We start from the raw sequence: 24,793 nt of genomic DNA, 5'->3' as shown, positions 1-24,793 counted from the left end.
CCCTCATTTTTTCATATTACTTAAAGCCCTGGATAAACCTATAACAATCAAAGGAGAAGCGGAAGGCTTAAAATGCAGTATCTGGGATGGTAAAAATGCTTTCACTGCATTCATGCTTCAATGGTTTTAGGCCATGGGGAAGGGAGTGTGAGGTGAGCGAGAGTCATCTGTCTTGTGGTTAATGCTTCTTTCTGTCTACAATTTACTGCTTGCATGTTTCACAGGGTAGGTGGATTGAAATTACATTTGACCAGTTGCTAATGAGTTCTGCTGGATCCCCTTGTGGCATGTGGAGTTTGGAAATTAGATTTGAAGTACCCAACACAAATGTGAAGTTCTAAAATAAATACCAAGCAAATCAAAGGGCACTAGCAGTCTATTCCAAGATGCAGCTCGAGCCAACTGGACATTTCTCAGAGCAGGTCATTGTGTATCCAAAACACAATATGCTATTCAGTAGTAACCATTTATAACTGGTCAAATTATATTACACCAGGAAAGCTAGCATAAAATAGCAATTTAGTACCCTGCAACCAGGACTACAAAAATACTCCATTTTCCAAAAGGTTTTTGTCATTTAAAATGTCCTTGCAGTCATACCTTGAAATGCAAACTAATGTATTGAATAATATTGTAATAGAGGTTGAAGCATATGCATAACGTGTTTATATGAAAATACAATTTGATATTTGGGGCAAAATGTAGTTCATATCACAGTTTCATGCATTATTACCAAGCTCATAATAAAAACCTAAGATTGGGCGTCTACAGAATTGATCAAATTCAAAACATGGAAGGTGTCCAAGGCACACCTCCCGAGTTCTGCTGTGCTGATCATTCTCGAAACCCATTCCTCGCAATGGAGCTAATTTGTGAGCAGACTCTACTCAAAGCATCCACCCTCTCAGAAACTGCGTCCGCGCAGATCCATCATGTGGGAACACGAGTGTCGATGTGGAATAGTGAGGAGCGACCACAGGCATTTCTAGAATCTCTTTGAGGTTGGCTGCTGTTGAAAGGGACTCATTAGAAACAGAGAGAGAGCAGTCTTCTTTCCAGATTCCTCCAGGACATAAAAATCAGCTGCGTGTGTTCAAATTTGGGAGGGAGATGAGAGAATTCAGTCATGGTGCGATTTGTTATACTGGCACAACCCTACTTTATGTATTTATTGCTGGTTTATTCTAATATTCAAGGGGGATGGACAGTTTAGCTCACAGTATCGAGGTCACTATTATCGGTCTGCATGTATATCGACACCACATTATCAACTACCACTATATCATCAAGGTAAGCATATACAGAGAAGTATAGATTTACTATTCTAACTCCTCATCTACTTTCCTTGACAATTCGTTGGTAGTCGATATCGTAGTGTCGATATGAGTGCAGGTCATTATCAAGACTTGAATATAATGGTACAACACCAATGGAGGCTTTTAGTGAAAGAAGTTGCCCTATATAATGAGTACATATTAACAAAAGGGATTTTATATTCATTACGTTAATTTCAAATGATTTGCGAATTGACAGAGAACAAAAGGGATTACCCACCCCCTCAATAAGGCTTGTAGAGCCAGCATTTACCCCACCTTTTCCCCTTGCTCATATTTTACATTTAAGTCTGTCTAAAGCAAGCTCCACTTTAATTGTAAAAAGGGAGCTCAACTCGTATTTAGCTAGGATTAACATTTGTAGGTACTCTGCATCTGGAGGTTCTTGATCTCTTTCCCTAAGGACCTGCAACCTTTTCCTCATGGCTTTTTGTTTTGTTTGTTTGTTTCTTCGTGCTGTTGCAGAGTCTTTCATCGTAGAGCCCCCAGGTCAGATTTTGCATCAACCACAAGACTTGCTAAGACTGAACTATTAGTTAGGTTTAGGTAATCCTATAAATGGTCCGTCAGTTTCTTCTTTTCCCTTGGTGGCGTGTACCTGAAGATATTTATCCTCCAAATTAGGCATCCAGAGATTGTAAGGGGTAGCATAAGCTCTGTTTTGATCTCTGCATGATGGTAAAACCCCACTTCCAATATTTTACACTAGACCCATGGTAGGAGATGTTTGCTGATCAAAACGAGATCTATTCTGCATCCTGTCCTTTATCCTTGGACAATAATGCGTGTTCCTCCTGGTTGGATGCAGAAGCCTCCAGAGTTCTAGTAATGTATTTATAAGCAAAAAGGTATGCAGTTCCTAGTGAACACTGTAGGTCGACGTGCATTAGTTGTGTGGTGGGTCACACACTGATAGGCAGGAAAGGGTACCAGCGGGGCTGGCGTAGCAGGGGTAGGTCTACGGACATGAGCGTGGAATCTTCCTAGACACTGAACTATTCAGTGGTTGAGCCCTCCGGCCACCGATGTAACATCACCGTGACCCTGATTGGGTTGACTCCAAATTGATCCACAGGTACCACTTTTTAGGGTGCTGTAAGGGTGGTCACTATATTTATTAATTGTGTACCACCATCAAAAAGTGTGGATAGATCTCTGTTAAAGTCCTGAAGAATTGCCTTCTAATTGAAGTAATGGCAAGAAACATGTTGACCGTAAATGCGCACAATCCTGTGACCTTATAACAGGGGTGCACCAACTTTCACAGGATGGTGGCCACAATCATTAAAATAGTACTGGGTGGACCACTACTTCCTGTTTTAACCTCACTTCTACACTCTCCACATCTACACTCACTAGGGCCCTCACACGCATGGCACCTTACGGCAAAGGAAATAAAGATCTCCGCCAAAAGGCCCCGGCAAGGGTGCCGATCGGGTATTGCAGCGCCGACCCGATTAGGACCAGACCAGATGATAAAGCAAGACACCCCACTGTTGAGGGGTGTGTGAGGGTCTCTTTTCCAAAAGAAGGAATTTTTCTCCTGCCTACAAGTGTGTGACCCCCCACACAACTAATGCACGTCGACCTACAGTGTTCTCTAGGAACTGCATACCTTTCTGCTTATAAATTCTCCTGGGCACGCATGCTGGACCTGGATAAATATTGCCCATAGTCCTCCTTTTTGTTCAATATTCTAGTAATGTATTCACACAATGTCAGGTCTAGAACTAAGCCCCTCTCTTCTATGTTAGCTGCGGAGACCGAACCTATACGATCAGTATCAGCTCTGGAAACAGATTCCAGTCTTTCCCAACAATCACCCGTATCAAGAGATAATTCATCAAAAAGTATATTTAAAGAAGTGAAAACGTCTTTTTTATTCTTGTTGGTGCACATAATGATCCAATGAGTGTTTTTGCACTTGGATTTTAGCAAATACAAAATTCCCATTAAGACAATTCCTTGTGTTCTGGATGTGGACTGTGAGACGTTTATTGAACAATGTTTCTAGTCTTCCTTTTTGTAGTAGTGCGTTTCAGCTGTTTGATTATCTGGATGTACTGCATGACCAGAAGATGCTGCTACTTATGTACTACATGACCAGAAGATGCTGCTACTTGGCCCACTCACTCTCTTTTCAACTTCTCAGATTCAGACAGGAAGAGATATATCTCTCGGAAAATCACCGTAGCCGGACTTTTCTGTCTGTATATTACAGTACCTTATTTCTTTTGACATAACTGGAAAGGCTGTTGACAAAGAGGGGCCATAGGGATAGATTCCTCAATGCAGTCAATATTACTACCATCTTCAAATTGTAAACAGTCTACTAATTCCGTTAGGAGCACAAATAGTAGTCACTATGATACCTTTGTGCTCTTAACCCGTTTACCGTGGCGGCAACTCTGCCGTGGTGCAGGGCCTTCCATTATGTGGGCGGGGCCGCGTCAGCCAACGGACGTGTGCAGTACTACCGAGGTTGTGCTCGCGATGGCCGTTAGCCAATGGGCGCACTTAAGGTGTTAAATTATTCCTGCACAGCCCCATTTAGGTGAAAGCACTCACTTCTCTTAGCTTTTTCCTTGGTGCATACAATAAGCTGGGTGTAACCTGTATGGCTCACAGTGAGTCCTATTAAACATGGTCATGATCTCTATATAATAATAAAAAAGGAACTCTCTACCATGTCATTACTTTTTCCTCCTATAGTAGTGTTAAGTCCCTGCTTCAGTACACTAGTGATAAGACACTGGTGAAGTGGTTTTTAGTGTGGAGTGACATGATTCAGGCTCCTCATGAGTGCTCAATGGAGGAAGTAAATGGTGTTTTAGATTTTTCTCTACCTTTGGCAGGGATCTCTTCTGAACAGTTATTACGGTCTTCTTCACTCTGAGGTGCTAATTATTATGTGGTGTTTGTCACATGATGCTAATCAGACTCTCTCAATCTTGGTTCATGTTCCGTTTTGTTGTGTGCTGTGCCTCCAGGGTAAATCATTTCCATTGCCATCTCCTCCATGGCCTCAAATTGTTTCTCAAATTCAACCAGATCATGCTGTTTTTGCTGTCAATTGTCACCAACATTGTTGCAGATTCACGAAGGTTAAATCTAATATCCCATTTTCTTAGAAGTTGTCAAAGTGCCACAAAACTTTTTCTAGTGAAATTGGTCTCGTAAGCAAAGTCTTCTCAGAATAAAATATGTGTTTCGTGTCTCAAGTATAAGCCATGTTTCTTTGCCACTTCTACCATCTGTCTTGCTACTTTGTGGGACAGGAAGCACATTATAGTGGGCGTATGGACATATGATTTGGTCTGCAGTCTACACCAGGTTCTGTGTGCTCATTGGAATTCGATAAATGAGAAGATATTGTCACTTTGGTTTTTTCAGGGATTCCAAAAATCCTAATATTTGACCACCTGTTGCAATATTCCAGTTCTAACACTTTCTGATGAACTTTCCACAAATAATTACTTGAGTGTGAGATGCCCATGAATGTGTCACCCATATCATCCACTTTCCTTGTGTTGTTTTCCAGTCTGACTTTGAAGGCTATGAGTTTCATTCCAATTGTTTTCACTTCTCTGTTTGTGCTGTTGCTTGTTTGGCTGCAATCATGGAGAGTTTTGTTGCCTTCAATTCCTAAAGGAGAGTGTCCAGCGTGGTATTCAATACAGCTATTTCTATCATACAGTGTTTTGTCAGTCCTGATATTGCCTTCAAGGACAATGGCTGTGATGAAGCCTTTGCCCCTGACATGAAGCAGGCCAATTTCAGCAGGGGTAGCTCTTCATGCCACACTCATGTTCATATCCTAGTATGAAATCAGACCTTTTTCTAAATATCATGTGGTCACTTAGGATGATCAGCAATGCTTGTGGTAGCATAGCAAGCAGATAATGACCATACTCCTATAGGGCACTTGTGTCAGCTTTGTCTTTGTCTGTTCTTCATTTGTACATTTTACAGATGTGGAAGGGAGATTTCCGCCTGTAGGGCAAATTGTCTTTGATGGGGGACTCTGTAGGAATAAGCAATGCATCCTATCTGTCCCATAGCAATATTGCTGCGTTGGTCTCACCGGAGTACAGAGAAAGATGGCGACCTCCACAGGTTTGAGTGAAATAATCTTTGCTTGCTGAGCCCAATTCAAAAAGTCTGCTGATCTTGCAGCAGTGCGGTCAAGAGGTAGAGAAATCTATTTGAAGCGGCCACTCTGGCAATGCAAGTATCTTCAGGGCATTACCAACACTCCCATAACATTCGTACTGCTAAACTGTTGTTTGGTCATTCACTCTGCTGACACTCCTCTCCCAGCAGTAAACTTGGGTTTATCTCCCATAGTTGCAGTTTACCACTGAAGATTCCAGGACCCATGCCAGCACCATCACCCCTCTGTCTCGCTACCTGTAGTCAATGCAATCCATTCATCAATTAGGGTGCCACAGCATGTCCTCCACAGATTGGGTTGATATGGCAGTTTACTTCTTGTAATCTAAAAGGCCTAAGAATGTTTTCATTCAGTTTCACCTCTCTTCTGGAATAAAACAGCACACCCCATTATGTTGTTGGTTTCTCTGTGGTTTTCTAGCCTCCCCATTCCATTCTGTCAGTGGGACAGAATGGAACGGGGAAGTGAGAGCTACTTCCGTGCATATTTCCTACTTATTGAGCTGGCATGGACGGGAGGCATTAACATTCAGCCATCTTCTCTCGCTTCTCTCGTTGTTAAGCCTCGCCTCCCTCGATATTGTTGAGAAGAGGTGTGGCACTGCGGCTAGGGCGACTGACTCCGGAATGTGGGTATCATGGTTCGATCCCCGGCACCGGCGGCAGAATAGCCCAGCACCATGTGACTCTGGGCAATAGCTTGCTTAATCTTCCTGACGGCCCCAAGCGCCTAGAGACGCTTACGGGTGATTGTGCGCTTTACAAATGGATTATTATTATTATTATTATTTTGGATGTGAAGATTTGTGGTATGATGCTGGCTTTTCCACTTGACCAAAATGGTGCAATTACTTCAATAGTTTTTACAGTTCTTTAGTTTTGACAAATTGAGGAGTGCTGGTACATTACAACCAATGTGTTGGTGAAGACATAAATAAAAACAAGCATTGGCATAGCCAATAGTGCTCGCCTTTGGGACCTTATATGTATTTAATTATGCAGCAAAATATCCTTGGTGCAACATCAACTGTTGCATGGCTAAACACTTATAATGTCCCAAAGGCGAGAACTATTGGCTATGCCAATGCTGTTTAGACATGGTAGTGTGTGTTTGGATGTGATCTCTGAGCTTGTTGGGTGTTTGTGTAGTGTCAGAAATAGGAATGATATTTGGTATTTTGGCTGTTTGTAGTAGAATGTGAAACGTAGAGTGAAACCACGTTTGTATGGGGGAGGGGCATGGGGGTTCTAGTTTTGTTCAGGTCGCAAACTTCTGTTGTACCTTGTCAGCCATAAGCTGGTTTTACAACTTTTTGTGTTCACTGGAAACAAGCTAGTGTTGGTATTGCTCGTCTGGTTACACAACAGCTCAAAGGCTCGGATGAGTTTTTATTTGGAAATTGGGTGGAAAGTTTTTTTTTTTTTTTAAATCAAAAGAAGATTGCTGTTGAATTAGTAAAGGGTTCAAGTATTTCACACAACGAGAAGGGAACCGGAAATATGTTAGAAATGGAAGACGGCTTCCTTGGCAGTCTGGGTTGGCGGGTTTCTTTTGGGGAGGGCCTGGACTGGGTTGCATATTTTTGGCACTACTCTGCTATGGCAGACAAGCTAAAAAATGTGGAATAGAATGCTACTGAAAGGAATTCTCGTTGCTGAAGCTCTTTGACCAAACTGTGTGATCTTGGGCAAATTCCATCATCTCTTTGTGACGTCCATTTTCTGACCTATTTGGGAGCACTTGAAAAAGACTAAAGACCTCTACCTTAAACTACACATTTATATGTGTGTGGGTACATTACACGTACATACATAATTGTTGTGCTAGACCATGCATGTGAGATGACGGATGGCTGCTCGTGCACCACAACACCGAAGCGCCAGCACCACTTGCTTTGCTATTTATTTACTGATCCAAGGTGGTGGATGCCACTTGGTTCGGTAAGTAAAAAAAATGTAAGAATATTTTTCGCCCAAAACTGGAAGAAAGCCTCGCGCTGCAGCAGGAGAGAGAGGCGCAGGGGTGCGCGCGCGCTGGAGAGATCAGTCTGCTCTTTTTCAAAGCACATACTCGTGCTTGTGGTGCACCGCTGCGCACTCCTGCAAGGCGTATGCCGCCACAAGCATGAGTATGTGCTTTGAAAAAGAGCTGTACGACGGCTAAAGGTCTCTTATGAAGCGAATGCGCGCTGTGTAAGCGAGACCCAAAAAGGGTGGGTCAGAATTTAACAGTTTTGGAGTATGTTTGTTATATATCGTACTTGAATTCCATTCTGCTGATTTCAAGTGAAATGAGGATCTTGTCTCTATCTATCTATCTATTTTGAAGTAACTACATCTAGATGAAGGAAATTCAGTCTTCTCTAGTGTGTCCCCTATTTTTAGGTCGAGCAGACGTACTCTCAATGCGTGAGCATTGAGGTGTCTGCTTCAGACCTAATGCTGCCCGTATTTAGGAATGTGGACACCAATCTGACACGCGCTTTTCCTTTCCAGTTTTGACCGCGTGAGCGCGCGTCTGAGCCGCGCATGCGCAGAGTAACTTGCTCACACACAGACACAGGCAGCCCTCACCCCCTCTGCATGCACGCACACACACACACACAGGCGAGCGCATGCACACGCAGGCACACACATACAGGCACACGGCACACAGCACACATACAGGCACACGGCACACAGCCCCTCCCTCCCTCCCCTCCCTTTAACTCACCGGAGACGGACTGGTCGCACCATCTGTTCAGGGAGCCCCGCAGAGCACTCGAGGTCCTCTGGCACTCTCCCAAAAAGCGGAGCTCTCCCCATAGGCATGGGGGCCCCGCAGTCTCCTCGCTGGTCTTCACCCGGGCCCCCTCCTGGGACCCGGGACTTCATGCGGCAGTTCTCTTCTCCGGGATCGCGCTCCGACCTGAAAACGAAACTGAGGCGTGGCGCGCATGCGCAGGCAGCCCCTGCCCTCCCACTCCTCCACGGCCGGCGAAAAGCTGATGGTAGCGCAGGGCTGGTTTTGCGGATGCTGTACTCTTAGTAAGCATGCCATTTGATATGTCACCCCAATACTACAAGTACGTCATTCACATGCTGAATGGAGCAATAAAAACTTTCGTGTATTTCGTATCCCTTTGCAGGATCTATTTACATTTTTTTACAGCATTTTGTGTGTTTCTTTTTACTAACTATCGTTTTAAAACCCTGCAATTACTGCACGTATATTATATATTTGCCGTACATTATTACGGTTATAATTACTTGCCTGTCATGTGCCGTTTTAAATCTGTCATAAAATATTTAAACAAACTATAACTGCGTATAAAATAAAATAAAACACTTTCACTTGCGCAGCGAGCTTCAGTTCGGTTCTGGAAGGATCTCCCTCTAATAGACCCCGCAATACTTCCTGTAATCTGGTTACCGTGGGGCTCGGAGGACACTCGTAAACACGTACTAGCATGTGCTGTTGTAAAACAGCGTGTGTTTTGCTTCAAAATTCCGCCATGCCACATTAATTCCCTTTATGCTTTGTTCTTCAGCGCAACTGTTAAAATTGTCTTGTTTTTTCTTGAGAGTGGTGGCTAGCGTGACACAGCGTTATGGTCACCGGCGGTAGATTAGCTCCGGCTGGGAAAGAATATCATTAAAGTCCGGGCCTCCGGGGTTAAGTTAAAGGCCCTGCACTGGCCCCTGCCTTTCTTGCAGCCTTCTTCTATCCGGGGCCGCGCAGTGGCATTGTACTTACTTGCACGCAGTCAGATGCCCTGTGCCCGAGCCGGAGGCAAAGTTTGCTCAGGGCAGGCCATGGACTCGCATGAAGTAAACAGTAAAGTGCGAGTGTGATGTGAACCAGGAGTGATGACTCCGAGTCCAAGGCCTGCCTAGAGCCATCATGCCTCTGTCTGCACGCACATTGCGTTCTGAATATCTCCTAACCCTCCCTAGCCCGTAGATCGCTACTGTCTATGTTAACTGCTCCCTACATTCAATAACCTGAGGAGCAAGACAGCAAGATGTCCTCGAGAGCCGCAGTCTCTGACAAAGTCATCACTGCAGTAGCACGTCTATAGATTGTGCTCTCCGGACTGTTCGGTAGATCTGTGGCTGACGGCCGACTCTGCAGTGATGTATTATATTCATATCAGCGCCTAAAGGATTCAGAGCGCTATATAACTGAGAAGGGCATTTGTGCTCGGTTTAATGGCTCTTTCTTATTTTTAAACAATGCTGTCAGTATCTGTCTACATTAAGTTTAATGCACATCTTTTTAGTTTTCAGTATTATTTATTTTGTATTCGGTGAAAACATTAAGTTTCAACTAGAATATTTCGATTCCTATTTAGTGTTAAATGTGCACCCACTTATGATTCCTGACAGTTTTCAGCACAATAACAAGCTGTTTTTCCCACAGGACTGCACTCGTATGAAAACATTAGATCATTGCGCAAAGACAAGTGCTCAGTTCTAGTTACTTAAGCAGCACGCCTTTATGTGACTATTCCCCCTCTCCGCCCCCCCTCCCCGTTGCTGCCTGTGTGAACAGACCCTGGCCTGGCTGCAGGACAGAGGCCTGGGAAGACACTCGGAAAATGAACTGTATCTTCCATTAAAAAAAAACGAGTCTGGTGCAAGCAAAATTTAACATCTGCGTTCATGTATAATAGTACGTTTAATTGAAAAGTATGAGTCAAATCAACATTAATTGTTATGGATGTTTCTTTAGATTCAGTGAACCACCTTTGCAGGGACACTTCCAGAGGGTACAGGTCAGGACGCTTCAAAACTGTGCTCCCTTCCTTAATTTCCGTCAGATTTCTTTTGAATTGCACATCTCATATTTGTAAAAGTACATTACTATATCGTAATTGATTTGGGGTTATGTACATTAGGCCTCTTCCTGGTACCATGTGAACGCACTTAAATTGAATTTAGATGCAGCGCTGCTCTTCGTACAAGTATAAAATGTATTTTGTTATTTAAAAGATGTGACTTTACACAGACAAATGGATTTACTCACTAGTACACTTATGAGAGCATGCTGTCATTCGAAGTGTGTGAATATCTACACACAGTGGAAAGGAGTAGGTGATGTGATGCCTTGAAAGTAGGCAAACACCCATAAGTTGCTGGTTTCTTGTGTGTGTTCTTCTACAAACGATTGTGAATTCCAGCCTTGGGTAATGTCAAATATTTACTTCTGTGTAGGTAAGAGTGGGAAGAGAACAGAAAGGGCTTCCTACATGAAAAGAAGAGTCGTGTCTATAGATTGTATAGTTGTGTAAAGCTGTAGATACAAGTCAATAAAATATGCACAGACCTACAAAGTGAGACCGCAATTGCATTAAGCGCTATATGAAAAGAGCATGTTACATTGATAGGCTGATGATCTGACTCTGACGGAAGGAAACGGTGCTCCCAATCTGCTACTGAAATGAACGCAGCCTCTGCCAACTCTTGGGGGGGGGATTGACCGAGGTCGGTGCGACCAAAGCTTATTAGCTGCAGTCACACCTGATCCCGTGCAGAGAGAGCCCCGTCGGAGCTCCGAGTGGAAACAGAGGCCGAGACTGCGCCTGCCCGCCCGCGAGGCAGGCACCAATTTCGTGGGCGAATATTCTCATAAAAAATAATAAGATAACATTTTATTCAACACTAGCGACGGGCAGGCTGCGTATAAATCTCTGAAGGGATTACTTGCACGGCAAGGAATCCAGTGTACATTCAGCCCTTGGTCTCTTTAGCTGCAAGGATGGAGTCGTGTCCATTCAGTGGGTGGCCTCTCTGCTGGAAAGATGAGGCCACCCTTGCTCCGTGCACAATCCGTTACTAGCCTCTGCAAACAGTGTGCAAGGCCTTTAAGTCCTTGGCCTTTGTTGAATATGAATGCCCTATGCAGGCGAAAGGAGTTCAGTCTGCTTGTTTTTTTTTTATTCTTTGAGTCCGTTGTCCATTCCTGCCGCAAACTATCCTTCTGCATCCTCTGTTGGTCTCGTGTCTGTTTCCGCGCGCGCACACGCGCATCTGTCTGTATGTGTACGCTTGGTTGCACGTGTATTTTATTTGTTCTTTCACAACCCAGTGTTCAAATCATCCCTTCACACGTTCGCTCCCATTAAGAGTGCACGATTCAACCCCCATTCACACGCAATCGCATTCGTACGTTTATCACTTGATCTATGAATATGATAGTCTGCGGAAGCTACCGTTTAAGCGGCCAGGTGCAGGCAGAACAGGATCATAATAGGTTCCCAGTCCCATTTCCGACTTGCTGTGACAAGTCACACTTTTAGTCAAAATGTAGGGAAACCACAGAACGGGGCTTCAGCTAGTCAGGCATCCTTATATGTTTGAGAATCATTTCAGTCAGCCCAGTTCTGGGGGAATATTGTCCTGAATATTACTTTCATAATGGGGACATCCTAAAGACATGAGTGTATTGTCCACGGTAACCGCAGGAGGGTTCCATAGTGCCTTGATATTAAGAACCTTCATTGAACCCACTCTGCCATTTGGGAATGAATGTACCTGTGCTACGCCAGGGTTGCACCAGAAATTGCTTGAATTATCCAGGTGGTTGTTCACGTCTGAGACATAAGGGATGAGAACCTCCCCTGATGCTGTCCACCCTCATACACCGCACCCTCACACACACTGCACCCTCACACACACTGCACCCTCACACACCGCACCCTCACACACCGCACCCTCACACACCGCACCTTCACACACTGCACCCTCACACACCGCAACCTCACACACACTGCACACTCACACACACCGCACCCTCACACACACCGCACCCTCACACACACCGCACCCTCACACACACACCGCACCCTCGCACACACACCGCACCCTCACACACTGCACCCTCACACACTGCACCCTCACACACTGAACCCTCACACACTGCACCCTCACACACCTCACCCACACACACCCACACACACACCGCACACACCCACACCCATACACTGTACCCACACACACACCGCACCCACACACACCGCACCCACACACACCGCACCCACACACACACCACACACACACTCTGCACCCTCACACACACACTCTGCACCCTCACACACTCTGCACCCTCACACACTCTGCACCCTCACACACAGCTTATCTGTTATTTTCTTCATTCATTGGAAAGTTTACTCCCTTTAAAATCTGAACACAGCTGCCTGGTCCTGTTTATGGCTAATAGATCATGTCTGTAGCCACACTGCACCCTCACACACACTGCACCCTCACACACCGCAACCTTACACACACTGCACCCTCACACACACTGCACCCTCACAGACACTGCACCCTTACACACCGCACCCTCACACACACTGTTCCCTCACGCACACACTGCACCCTCACGCACACACTGCACCTTCACACACCGCACCCTCACATACCGCACCCTCACACACCGCACCCTCACACACACTGAACCCTCACACACTGCACACTCACACACCACACACACACACACCTCACCCACACACACACACCGCACCCACACACACACCGCACCCACACACACACCGCACCCACACACACCGCACCCACACACAAACACTCTGCACCCTCACACACACTGCACCCTCACACACACTGCACCCTCACACACAGCTTATTTGTTGTTTTCTTCATTCATTGGAAAGTTTGCTCCCTTTAAGATCTGAGCACAGCTGCCTGGTCCTGTTTATGGCTGATAGATCATGTCTGTTGCCACACTGCACCCTCACACACACTGCACCCTCACACACCACACCCTCACACACCGCACCCTCACACACCGCACCCTCACACACCGCACCCTCACACACTGCACCCTCACACACCGCACCCTCACACACCGCACCCTCACACACCGCACCCTCACACACCGCCCCCCACACACACCGCCCCCCACACACACCGCACCCTCACACACTGCACCCACACACACCGCACCCACACACACCGCACCCACACACACCGCCCCCCACACACACCGCACCCTCACACACTGCACCCACACACACCGCACCCACACACACCGCACCCACACACACACCGCACCCTCACACACCGCACCCATACACACACACTGCACCCTCACACACACTGCACCCTCACACACACTGCACCCTCACACACACTACCCCCTCACACGCCACACCCTCACACCCCACCCTCACACACCGCACCCTCACACACCGCACCCTCACACACCGCACCCTCACACACACTGCACCCTCACACGCACACTGCACCCACACACACACTGCACCCGCACATACACTGCACCCGCACATACACCGCACCTGCACACACACTGCACCCTCACACACACTGCACCCTCACACAAACTGCACACACACTGCACCCTCACACACACTGCACCCTCACACACACTGCACCCTCACACTGCACCCTCACACACACCGCACCCTCACACACACTGCACCCTCACACACGCTGCACCCTCACACACTGCACCCTCACACACTGCATCCTCACACACACTGCACCCTCACACACACTGCACCCTCACACACTCTGCACCCTCACACACTCTGCACCCTCACACACTGCACCCTCACACGCCGCACCCTCACACACCGCACCCTCACACACCGCACCCTCACACACCGCACCCTCACACACCGCACCCTCACACACTGCACCCGCACACACACTGCACCGGCACACACACTGCACCCGCACACACACTGCACCCTCACACACACTGCACCCTCACACACACTGCACACTCTGCACCCTCACACACTCTTCACCCTCACACACTCTGCACCCTCACACACTCTGCAATGGAACATACACTCCAAATACCACTCAGTGCCACATAATTATATGCAACATAATTGCACACCTCATACTTACACTCTACTCAATGCAACATAAATACACTTTATCTATCTGTCTATCTGTCTATCGCACTCACTCTATCGCCCTCATCTATCGCACTTACTCTATCTATCGCACTCACTCTATCTAGCTATCGCATCACTACAGCATCACTCAGCACCACCACAGCATCACTCAGGTGCACCACAACATCACTATGCGCTACCACAGCATCATTGAACGCCACAGCATCACTCGTCACCACCACAACATCACTCAGCGCCACCACTGCATCAATATGTGCAACCATTCAACAACAACTGGTTCAAATATGTTCTCTCAATGTTTCAAGCTTTATTACAAATGTCACAAAAAGATGTTAATATTTCACTTCTGTTCTTGGATTTCCGTCACAATAAAATACAATGAACATAATCTTTAAATATTTACAAAAGCTATTGCCATTATAAATTACAATAACTTTTATTTAAGTATTAATTCTTAAAAAAATTAAAAGCCATTTTTATTTGTAATATCAATACATCTAGGTCACGTAAATACAACACATATTGCATTACAAATGCTATAGGTGTCACATTTGCGAAAGTTAAAACTATTGGCATTGTAAATGACAAAGCTATTAATTTCACTATTTTCAAAACCAACACATAAATAAAAATTTTGTCATTTACAGTACCAATAGCTCAAACTTTCCTAATGCGAGACCTATTGCATTGCAAATGCTTGTTCCTCTAATTGTTGTTCACTATTCCTCTAATTACTGTACACTTTTCCTCAAATTGCTCTTAACTAGTCCTCTTATTGCTGTACAGGACTTCTTTAATTTACTATTCCTCTAAATACTGTACATTATTCCTCTAATTGCTGTTCACTATTCCTCTAATTGCTGTTCACTATTCCTCTAATTCTGTTCACCTATTCCTCTAATTGCTGTTCACTATTCCTCTAATTACTGTACACTATTCCTCAAATTGCTCTTCAATAGTCCTCTTATTGCTGTACAGGACTTCTTTATTTGTTCACCATTCCTCTAAATACTGTACATTATTCCTCTAATTGCTGTTCACTATTCCTCTAATTGCTGTTCACTATTTCTCTAAATGCTGTTCACTATTCCTCTAATTTCTGTACACTATTCCTCTAATTGCTGTTCACTATTCCTCTAATTGCTGTTCACTATTCCTCTCATTTCTGTTCACTATTCCTCTAATTGCTGTTCACTATTCCTCTAATTGCTCTTCACTAGTTCTCTTATTGCTGTACAGGACTTCTCTAATTGTTGTTCACTATTCCTCTAATTGCTGTTCACTATTCCTCTCATTTCTGTACACTATTCCTCTAATTGCTGTTCACTATTCCTCTAACTGTTGTTCACTATTCCTCTAATTGTTGTTCACTATTCCTCTAATTGTTGTTCACTATTCCTCTAATTGCTGTTCACTATTCATCTAATTGCTGTTCACTATTCATCTAATTGTTGTCCACTGTTCCTCTAATTGCTGTTCACTATTCCTCTAATTTCTGTACACTATTCCTCTAATTGTTCTTCACTAGTTCTCTTATTGCTGTACAGGACCTCTCTAATTGCTGTTCACTATTCCTCTAATTGCTCTTCACTAGTTCTCATATTGCTGTACAGGACTTCTCTAATTGTTGGTCACTATTCCTCTAATTGCTGTTCACTATTCCTCTAATTTCTGTACACTTTTCCTCTAATTGTTGTTCACTATTCCTCTAATTGCTGTTCACTATTCATCTAATTGTTGTCCACTGTTCCTCTAATTGCTGTTCCCTATTCCTCTAATTGCTGTTCACTATTCCTCTAATTGCTGTTCACTATTCCTCTAATTGCTCGCCACTAGTCCTCATATTGCTGTACAGGACTTCCTTAATTGTTGTTCACTATTCCTCTAATTGCTGTTCATTATTCCTCTAATTACTGTTCACTATTCCTCTAATTTCTGTACACTATTCCTCTAATTGCTGTACAGGACTTCTTTAATTGTTCACTATTCCTCTAATTGCTCTTCACTAGTCGTCTTATTGCTGTACAGGACTTCTCTAATTGTTGTTCACTATTCCTCTAATTTCTGTACACTATTCCTCTAATTGCTCTTCACTAGTCCTCTTATTGCTGTACAGGACTTCTTTAATTGTTCACTATTCCTCTAATTTCTGTACACTATTCCTCTAATTGCTCTTCACTAGTCCTCTTATTGCTGTACAGGACTTCTCTAATTGTTCACTATTCCTCAAATTGCTGTTCACTGCTGCTCTGTTTGTGGTCTATCACTTCTCTCATTCGATTAGCTGCAGATCTTTGAATTGGCGCCTCTTGGCACTTTGAAAGGATATCTTGATTATGTCTCTGGCAGCTAGACTGTGACTGTTTTACATTCCTGTGAACTTCAGGCACGAGGAGGGTGCTCACAAGTGTGACGAGGTCCGTTGATGCGTGGTTCAAGAATGCGATTTAAACATGCAATCCAACAGTTTCTTTGCTCTTTGTTGAATGTTACTCCTCTGATCCCACTAGTGCTCTGTGTGACTTTTTCTCCTCAAAACCCCCAGAAGACAGTGTTTAAGCGCATCCAGTGGCATTGTTCTGACACTTGCCAGGGATTACACCATGACTGTTAGCCTGGGGTGGCGGGGCCGGCACCCTGCCAGACATGTACACATGGAATCAAAGGCTACTGTTAGTGGCTGTCTCGTTAATTGTGTTTACATGTTCTTGTCACATCCTCCGGAGTAACTTCTATTTGCATCGCTTTAAGCCGTGGAGGAGCATTTTTTTAAGGGGCAGAGGGGGGAGGTTGAGGCAGTTACCTGCTCCAGCACAAACAAACCAGCGTTTCCTGTGCTGTGAAGAGGTGTCAATAGTTGTACAAAAGGCTGGACAGACTTCAAAGCACTTTACACTCTTATGGTATTCAATTATGGGTGTCTGCTTGTGCATGCGTATAAACATACAGAGGGCATGCGCATACACTAACACACTCAGCACCCACACCTGTACAGAAACAAACATGCACACAGAAAGATATGAGTGTAAATACAGATCCACACGTATTTACCTTAGACGCACCTGCGCGTGCATGGCCGTAGAACTCTGGTGGCCATATGTCGAGTTAAGGGGGTTATGGTTTGCTTCATTCCTTTGCTTTGTTCATGTTACAACCGAATAACTAACAGCGCAGCAGTGTGATGGGCAGTAAACACGCTACACTCCAGTCTTTTGTTTCTGTGCCTTTATGCCTTTCTAGACATGCAAGTGCTTGACACATTATTAAGAAATCTGGCAGAGAGTTAGAAGTTTGGCAGCTACAAGTTTAATTTTTAGTGAAGCCCCACCACTGCATCTGGACTGTGAAGCACGGGGGAATCTGGGACTGGTAGTCCCCAAAACTAACGTTATGCTGAATCAATCCGGAGCAGGTGAGCCCGCCACCACTTGGAGGAGGAGCTTAAAAGGAATCCCTGGGTGGGTTAACGCTGCTAACGGACTGGGCATCTGAAGAAGGCATGAGCTGAAACCGGTAGTGCCAATGTCCTTTTAATAAACAAATAGTTACCTGCCAAACTTCGCTGTTGTCTCTAGTCTTCTTCGCCACGGAGGGGTAAAGTCTTCTGAAGAGTGGAGGGATTGACTTTTCATATATATATATATATATATTTACTAAAAAAAAACATAGGTTTCAGGCATGTTATAGTTAGAAATTAGCATTTAAAAAAAACTTTGAAATTCACTGAAAAAACCATAGGGTTCAGGCACGTTATAGAATTTAAAAAACCTTAAAGGTTTCAGGGGCGTTATAGTTAGTTGGACATTTCACTCGTACAAAACCAGTGAAATTCCCTCGTTATAGGTTTTTCAGCTAGCTATAACTCGCGCCCCCGCAATGCACTGCTGAGGACGTCACATATTATATCAATCATGACATGGTCAGTGACATCACTGATGACATCATCCAATGACTGTGTGTTTCCGTAAAGTTTAAATATGTTTAATATATATATATGTAGGGAAAGGCGTATTGAAGAATGAATGGGTGTATGAGTGTCTGAATGGATGATTTAGTAGGTGCGTGACTGACTCTATAAGTGAGTGATTAAACGTATCTTACTGAATACATGGGTTAGTGACTAAACTGTGTGAATGTCTGTATCCGTCTGGACCTGCCTGGGCCGACTGCACAGGCACTATCTTTTGCTTTTCTCTGCCAAATCCATATATTTTGGAGAGACATGGGAAAGAGAGAGGCTGTGTATTAAGACATTGTAATGTTGAGAGCAGCGGGCCTATATCAGGCTTTAGAGGCTGCTGCTGCCCCTTGTGTTCAAAGGAGATCTCTACATTCCAATGTTCTAAGCTTTTTCCTGCGAAGGTTTGAGTCCAAATTCCAGCTCTTGAGTCGCCGTCCTTTGGGGCTTTCAAGACACCGACCCTCCACATTATCCCTTTAGATAATTTATAAATAAAAAGCGGCAACACATTGATGCCTTGTTTAAAAAAATGTTTCTAAGGCTACGTATGAGTATAAATCCAACAAAGGAGGGCACCCGTTCTTGGATCAAACAGTGGCCGGATTCTAATTGTAGATTCTGTGGATGGCCTCAGGAAACTCTTGTACATAGTTGATTAATCTTAGACCTTATTTTCTGATGAGTGGTGTGAGATCTGCACGTCAGGCTTTAATCAGGTCATTATCCGGTGAATCGGTTCCACTACTATGTCAACTGGTAAAAAGGTTGAAAAAGGTTTAATATAGGGCAGATTCCCTCTAATTCTATGTCCTTGTAGCAATTAATTTTAACGTTTTTTAAATTTCATTAATTAAATATTTTTGCTACAATGGTATTAATTTGAAATGTAATAACAGCCCGTTTACCATCGCAGCCAACTGATGTACTTTCTTCACATTAGCACTTTTGAAAAGATGGCAAATGAATGCTTATTGGTTGATAATATTCCTTTGTGATATTCATGGAAATAGTATGCAAAGCACTCCGTCACTTTAAAATGTATTTATGGCATTGTTTTTGTATTATGTGGAAAGAAGATCTCTTGTTTTAAATGTAAATGTGTTTAATTTTGGTGAATTAAGATGCTGTGTTTTATTTTGGTGAATTAACATGTTGTTATTGAAATGATTGTAATTAATCAAGCAATAAAGACTATATATACTCACATTGATGCCTTGTTGCCTGTTTCTTCTTTCTCTTTTTACTCTCTCTATCTCGGTTTGTGTCTCTCCAACTTCAGTATTTGACTCCCTCCTTACACTATTCTTGTTGCTATCAGACTTCCGATGACAACCTGATGGAACATGTTGGGTGCCTAGTGCAGGTCAGGTTCCTTATCAGGTCAGGATGCACTGGGCTGTGAGCACTTGCCTCCTGTTCCTTTACAATTGGTGCATTTCTCTCCTCCTCTACACCACGTGATACTATCCTCCCTATGTCTGTTCTTTCTGCATCTCTTCTCTCTGGATCTGACTTCCACCTCTTTACGTCCTCCCATCATGACCTTTTCTGTCTTCTTTGCCACTTTAGGGGTCATGCTGGGTACTTGTGGTGAGAGTGGAAGATAGTCTATTTTTTCTCTTGTTCCTCTGTTTGTTTTGTGTTTTTTCTTTTCTTGCCCTTTTTAGTTTCCTTTACTGTTGTGATGTTTTTCCTTTGTCAGGTGTTGCAGTGCCTGGGCCCTGTCGGAGGAGTGTGATGAGTTTCAGGCCACAAAGTAAGTCCTTATCATCCCCACAATTTGAAATGGTGAATTCCACTGAGCTAACTAGACACAGCCTCAGTCTATGGTGGCATTTGAAGCAGTGATTACAACAGGCCAATTCCCTTGTTCAATTAAATTGCCCTTTCATAGATCACTGGAAAAAAATAATAAATGAACACTTCCAGTGTGCAGTGTTTCAATTTCAGTTTATTGCTTATTGTTATTAGTTAATAAAAACTGTCACAATACAAGTTAGATGCATATAAAAAATTATAACCCATTTTCATTAAAACATTGATAAATATTGGTGCAACACAAAATAATATCATGGATTTGTTAAAATAGAACGTTATTAAAATGCATTAAATTCATAATTGTTGGGACACTTCACCAGATTCTTAGTGTAGAGTATGCATCGGTAAGAAGAGACAGAAATTCGGTAGTTCTAGATATCGTCATCCTGCTATTGTTTTATCATCATATCGATGTCATATAATCTTGCGTCTGGACAGGATCCTTGTGTTGTTGAATACTACTTACAATCCTGTTTTACTGCTTTATCATGAGGTTGTAAAAACTTCAGTTTACAATTTAGCTGGGGATCTGTGGAGTCCAGACTTCTCATAATGGCTGTTCTACACGTACGAATCCCTCGCTCGTTAAATAAGCGCTTTAAAAGTACTCGACATGCATTGTTCAGTTTGGGACATATACAGACCAAATGCACAAAGTCCTCGCCTGGGGCATCACATAGTCTGCACATTTTTGATCCTTTATATCGCCAAAGTGGTTTGTCTGACAGAGACGGTAGATCACCTAGGCGCATGGCCAATAGTTTTTTCTTAAGATGCACCAGATAGATTAGCTGAAGGTAAGTTGCCGGTAGCATTGGGCTCGCCGTGAAAATATACTTTTATCATCAACTAACAAATTAATTTTTGCCGCTTTATTCATGGCCTGACAAAACGTAGGATGCGACAAGTTCAAGTCCCACAAATCACCCGCATTGGTTAGTTGTAAAGATGAGAACAGATATTTATTGTAACTTGAATTGTCATTGTTGGACACGGCTTCCCCTAACGTGCTGACTAGAGGGCTAGATTGATTATTTTGTATTTTGTGCATGGTTTTAATGAACTGGTACCTTCTTGCTATGTTTGGCTGTGTTAGTCCAAATTCCAAATGAATTTGGGCTGGGGAGGCATTACAGGGCAAATGAAATACCTGTTTGTATGTTTTGATTTGTAATCTGTCTAACATTTTGGAATCCCTACCATGCATCACCATACTTGCATAGGTTAGAGAGGGAAGCAATTTTGCTTTAATTACAGAGAGAAGTGGTTGGTAGGAGGGACCTCTAGTTTTTTTGGGAGCAAGCTGTATGCGTGTATTAAAGCATTGTTCTTCCTAACCACATACTGCTGATGGGCATGAAAGTTAAATTTTTTTATCAAAATTAAAACCCAATTACTTATAGGTACTGACTTCTTCTATGGTTACATTATCCAGCTTGATCTTTAAAGAGACACAGAGATTGTTCCCAATAAGCATGGATTTTGTTTAAGCAATGTTTATTTCTAATTTAAGTTTTGTATACACCGCTGTTTCTTTGATCAATCCTTGAAGTCCGATTTCTCTATGACTCAGCAGCACAATGTCATCAGTGTATGCTAGATGGGATATCGTCAGTTGACGTAACCTTGGAGCATGTGAGTTAACTAGATCCAGGTGGGTAGTCAAATCTGCCATAAATAGGTTAAACAGATGTGGAGCTAGCACACACCCTTCCTTAAGACCCCTTGTGTTTGGTATTTTCCTTGGTAGTTTGGTCCTGTCCCCTACCTTGATTTGAATCCTTGTTTCAGTATATAATGATTCAATTGCTCTTATAAAAATTTCTTGTATACCCAACGTCTTAATTTAGCCCATAGGAGGGGTCGATCCACCCGATCAAAAGCATCTTTCAGATCTATAAAGCAGAGTTGTAATTTTTTCTTTAGGCGTTTGCTTTTTTCCGCAATTAGTGCTACTGTTAACATATTAATTGAGGTACCATACCCTTTCCGGAAGCCTGTTTGATGGGGTGGAATCAGATTCTTAGCATTTGACCACTCTATTAGATCTTCCAATATTATTGATGCATAATAGTTTGCTTCAGAGTCAATAAGGGCTATTAATCTGTAATTAGATGGTTTTGTTTTGTCTGCGCCCTTAAAGATGGGGTTTATTATAGATCCCCTCCAACCATCTGGAATCATACCTGTATTTTCCACCTCTTTAAATAGGGGCATTATTGGATTGGCCCAATATTTTGGGTCCAATTTAAATATGGCCTGTGGGATGCCATTTGGTCCTGGGGCACTGTCACTTCTTCCTGATTTAATAACATTTTCGACTCTAGTAAGCGTACACGATGTATCATCTAAAGTGGGTACGAGCTCATGATATGGCAATATTTTAATCTCGATTTCTAACCCACGTTCAGTAGTTTTCTTAATTTTGTTGTTTTTATTTACTTTCAGCTGTTCGTCGTCAATAAAAAGTTTTTTTAGATACGCAACCCAATCTTCCTCTGTAACATTCGATGATGCTATTACTTTGTGAGTCTTGTTTAAATCATTTATTGTTTTCCAAAATGCTTTGACATTTGATTGTTTGCAATTGTAAACCAACTTTGCCCAGAACTCATCTGTTGTTTTTCTTTTTTCTTACCAAACGTTTTTCTTAAATTCCTTCTTAAGTTGTTTTAACTTGCCCCATGCATCTGGTTGGTTTCCTTGTTGTTTTACCTTCCTTATTTCTTTTCTCAGGCCCTTTTTTAGCTCTTTGACTTTTCTGTAAGGATGGGTGAATATAGATTTTGGTCCGTCTCAATGTTGAATTGATTTCGGTTTCGTTACTTAAATCACAAATTTGATCCAGGCATTCAATACGGTGGAAGATAACGATATACTATCCTCCAATATTGTTTTGGCTTTGCCTGCGAGTTCCGGAAGTTGATTAGATGACCAATTCACTAGTTTGTGAGTAGTTACTGTACTTCCCTCATCGATTGTTGGAACGGACTGGAATCTGTCCAGATGTATGTTTATTGCTATTTGCTAAATTCAATGATTGCTATCCGTTGTGCACTTAATTTTAAACGTGCTTAGTTGTTGGATTAGTGGCAAGGAAAGAATAGTATAGTCAATGACAGACCCCAAAGTTGGTCCATAATGTGTTAAACTTGGTTGATTATCATCCAGTGTTCTCCCGTTGATTACTCTCAAACCTAAATGTTCTACAGTGGTGACCAATTCCTTACCTACTTTATTAGGTATCCTCCATGGATGGGCCGTTTGATGATTTAACATACCAAATTTCATTTTTTACTGTTAGCTGGTCGTCTTCGTCTGGTGTAAAAATAAGATGGGTATTGAAATCTCCTGTTATGGCTATTTCCCAATTCGGGGTATTATATCTTACTGTGGATATTTCATGTATTAACTTTTTGAATATTATTGATTTATCTTGGACGTTTGGATGAGCGTATATGTTGAAGAAAATTAAAGAGATTATCCAGTGATTGCCGCCAAAATTGAGTCTTATAATTTGTATATTATTTGAAGTTGTCGACATTTGTTCTGTTTCTACCTTAATGTTGTTTGATATGTAGACCGATAGACTGCCCTTTGGTCTTCCGAAGCGGTTCGTTTTTACGGCATTCACCTGGTGTAATGTAAATCCCGGCAATTGAATTGAACCGGTCAGCCAGGTTTCTTGCAGTGCTATGATGTCACATAGAGCCCAGATTTCCATTAGAGTCCTATCGGTAAGCTTGGTTATTGCACCTGTAATATTCCAGGAAAATATATTTAGGTTATCAGATTGCAGGGCACATGTTGGTTCGGTAACTGGTCATTTCATATTTACGTTTTTTTATATTCGCGGTGACCAATGCCTATAGTTATGCTTTCTTTCTATTGGAGTTACTGTTTTTGTACCCATGGGTCCTCGAGCAGTATGCAAAATCGAATATACAGAAGAATGGGTGCTATTCTTATTATCCCAATGTGCCAATGGAGAGGGGTAACGCAGTGGTGTACATTTTAATTAATGTTATGCCCCATGATTCGAATTGCTCTTTGGCATCAAGCATTTGATTTCCTATTTTTTCTGACTTCCCTGATGTTACAGTTATCTCTGTCAGTTGATTATGTGTGTTTGGCCGAAACTTCACCGATATTAAGTCTGTTGTTTCGATAAAACGTAATGTTCGCACCTCCCCTAGCAGCTACAAAATGTTTCCCCTATTTAAGATATCTTGCTTGCCTCTTGACATGTATAGAGGGATTATGTGATTTGCCACCGGTCGCTGGAATCCTTTGTTTCTGTTGGTAAAATCTCTTCAGACAATACTTAATTTATATGATCCTGCATTGGAGTTTTATATTTTATTTGGCCTGTACAATTAGAAGAATTATTTCTTAATTTGATCATCATTGGGGAGCAGTGTACTGCTTCTTGTATAATAAGGCTCATACTCCGTGTTACTTGCTAATGGGGGACATGTGATCACAATTGTTTTGTCCACCCTAGAAGTTATTATATCAATTCTATATGCTCTAAACTGGGTGAATACATCGACTATCAGCTACAACCACTCATGAAGGACCTACCATCATTTATTCGGGACACTAAGGATATTCTCCTC

At 42.9% G+C, this 24,793-nt stretch overlaps 1 protein-coding gene across 4 annotated transcripts in view; it reads left to right on the top strand.

Annotated features, from left to right (window-relative positions):
- The window catches only part of LOC144822806 (uncharacterized), a 169,954-nt gene that overhangs the window by 101,534 nt on the left and 43,627 nt on the right, over positions 1–24,793 (top strand). For 2 of the 4 annotated variants that reach the window (XM_078680748.1, XM_078680826.1), the window contains one exon: positions 20,059–20,112. The exons of the other annotated variants lie outside the window; for them this stretch is intronic. The gene's annotated coding sequence lies outside the window, so the exon portion shown is untranslated. The remainder of the gene's footprint in view (positions 1–20,058; positions 20,113–24,793) is intronic. 4 annotated transcript variants of the gene reach the window in all.

Source organism: Lissotriton helveticus, chromosome 1_1 (genome assembly GCF_964261635.1).
Source record: "Lissotriton helveticus chromosome 1_1, aLisHel1.1, whole genome shotgun sequence".
In the NCBI taxonomy this organism is placed as follows: Eukaryota; Metazoa; Chordata; class Amphibia; order Caudata; family Salamandridae; genus Lissotriton; species Lissotriton helveticus.
This window is presented reverse-complemented; position numbering and strand designations above follow the sequence as displayed.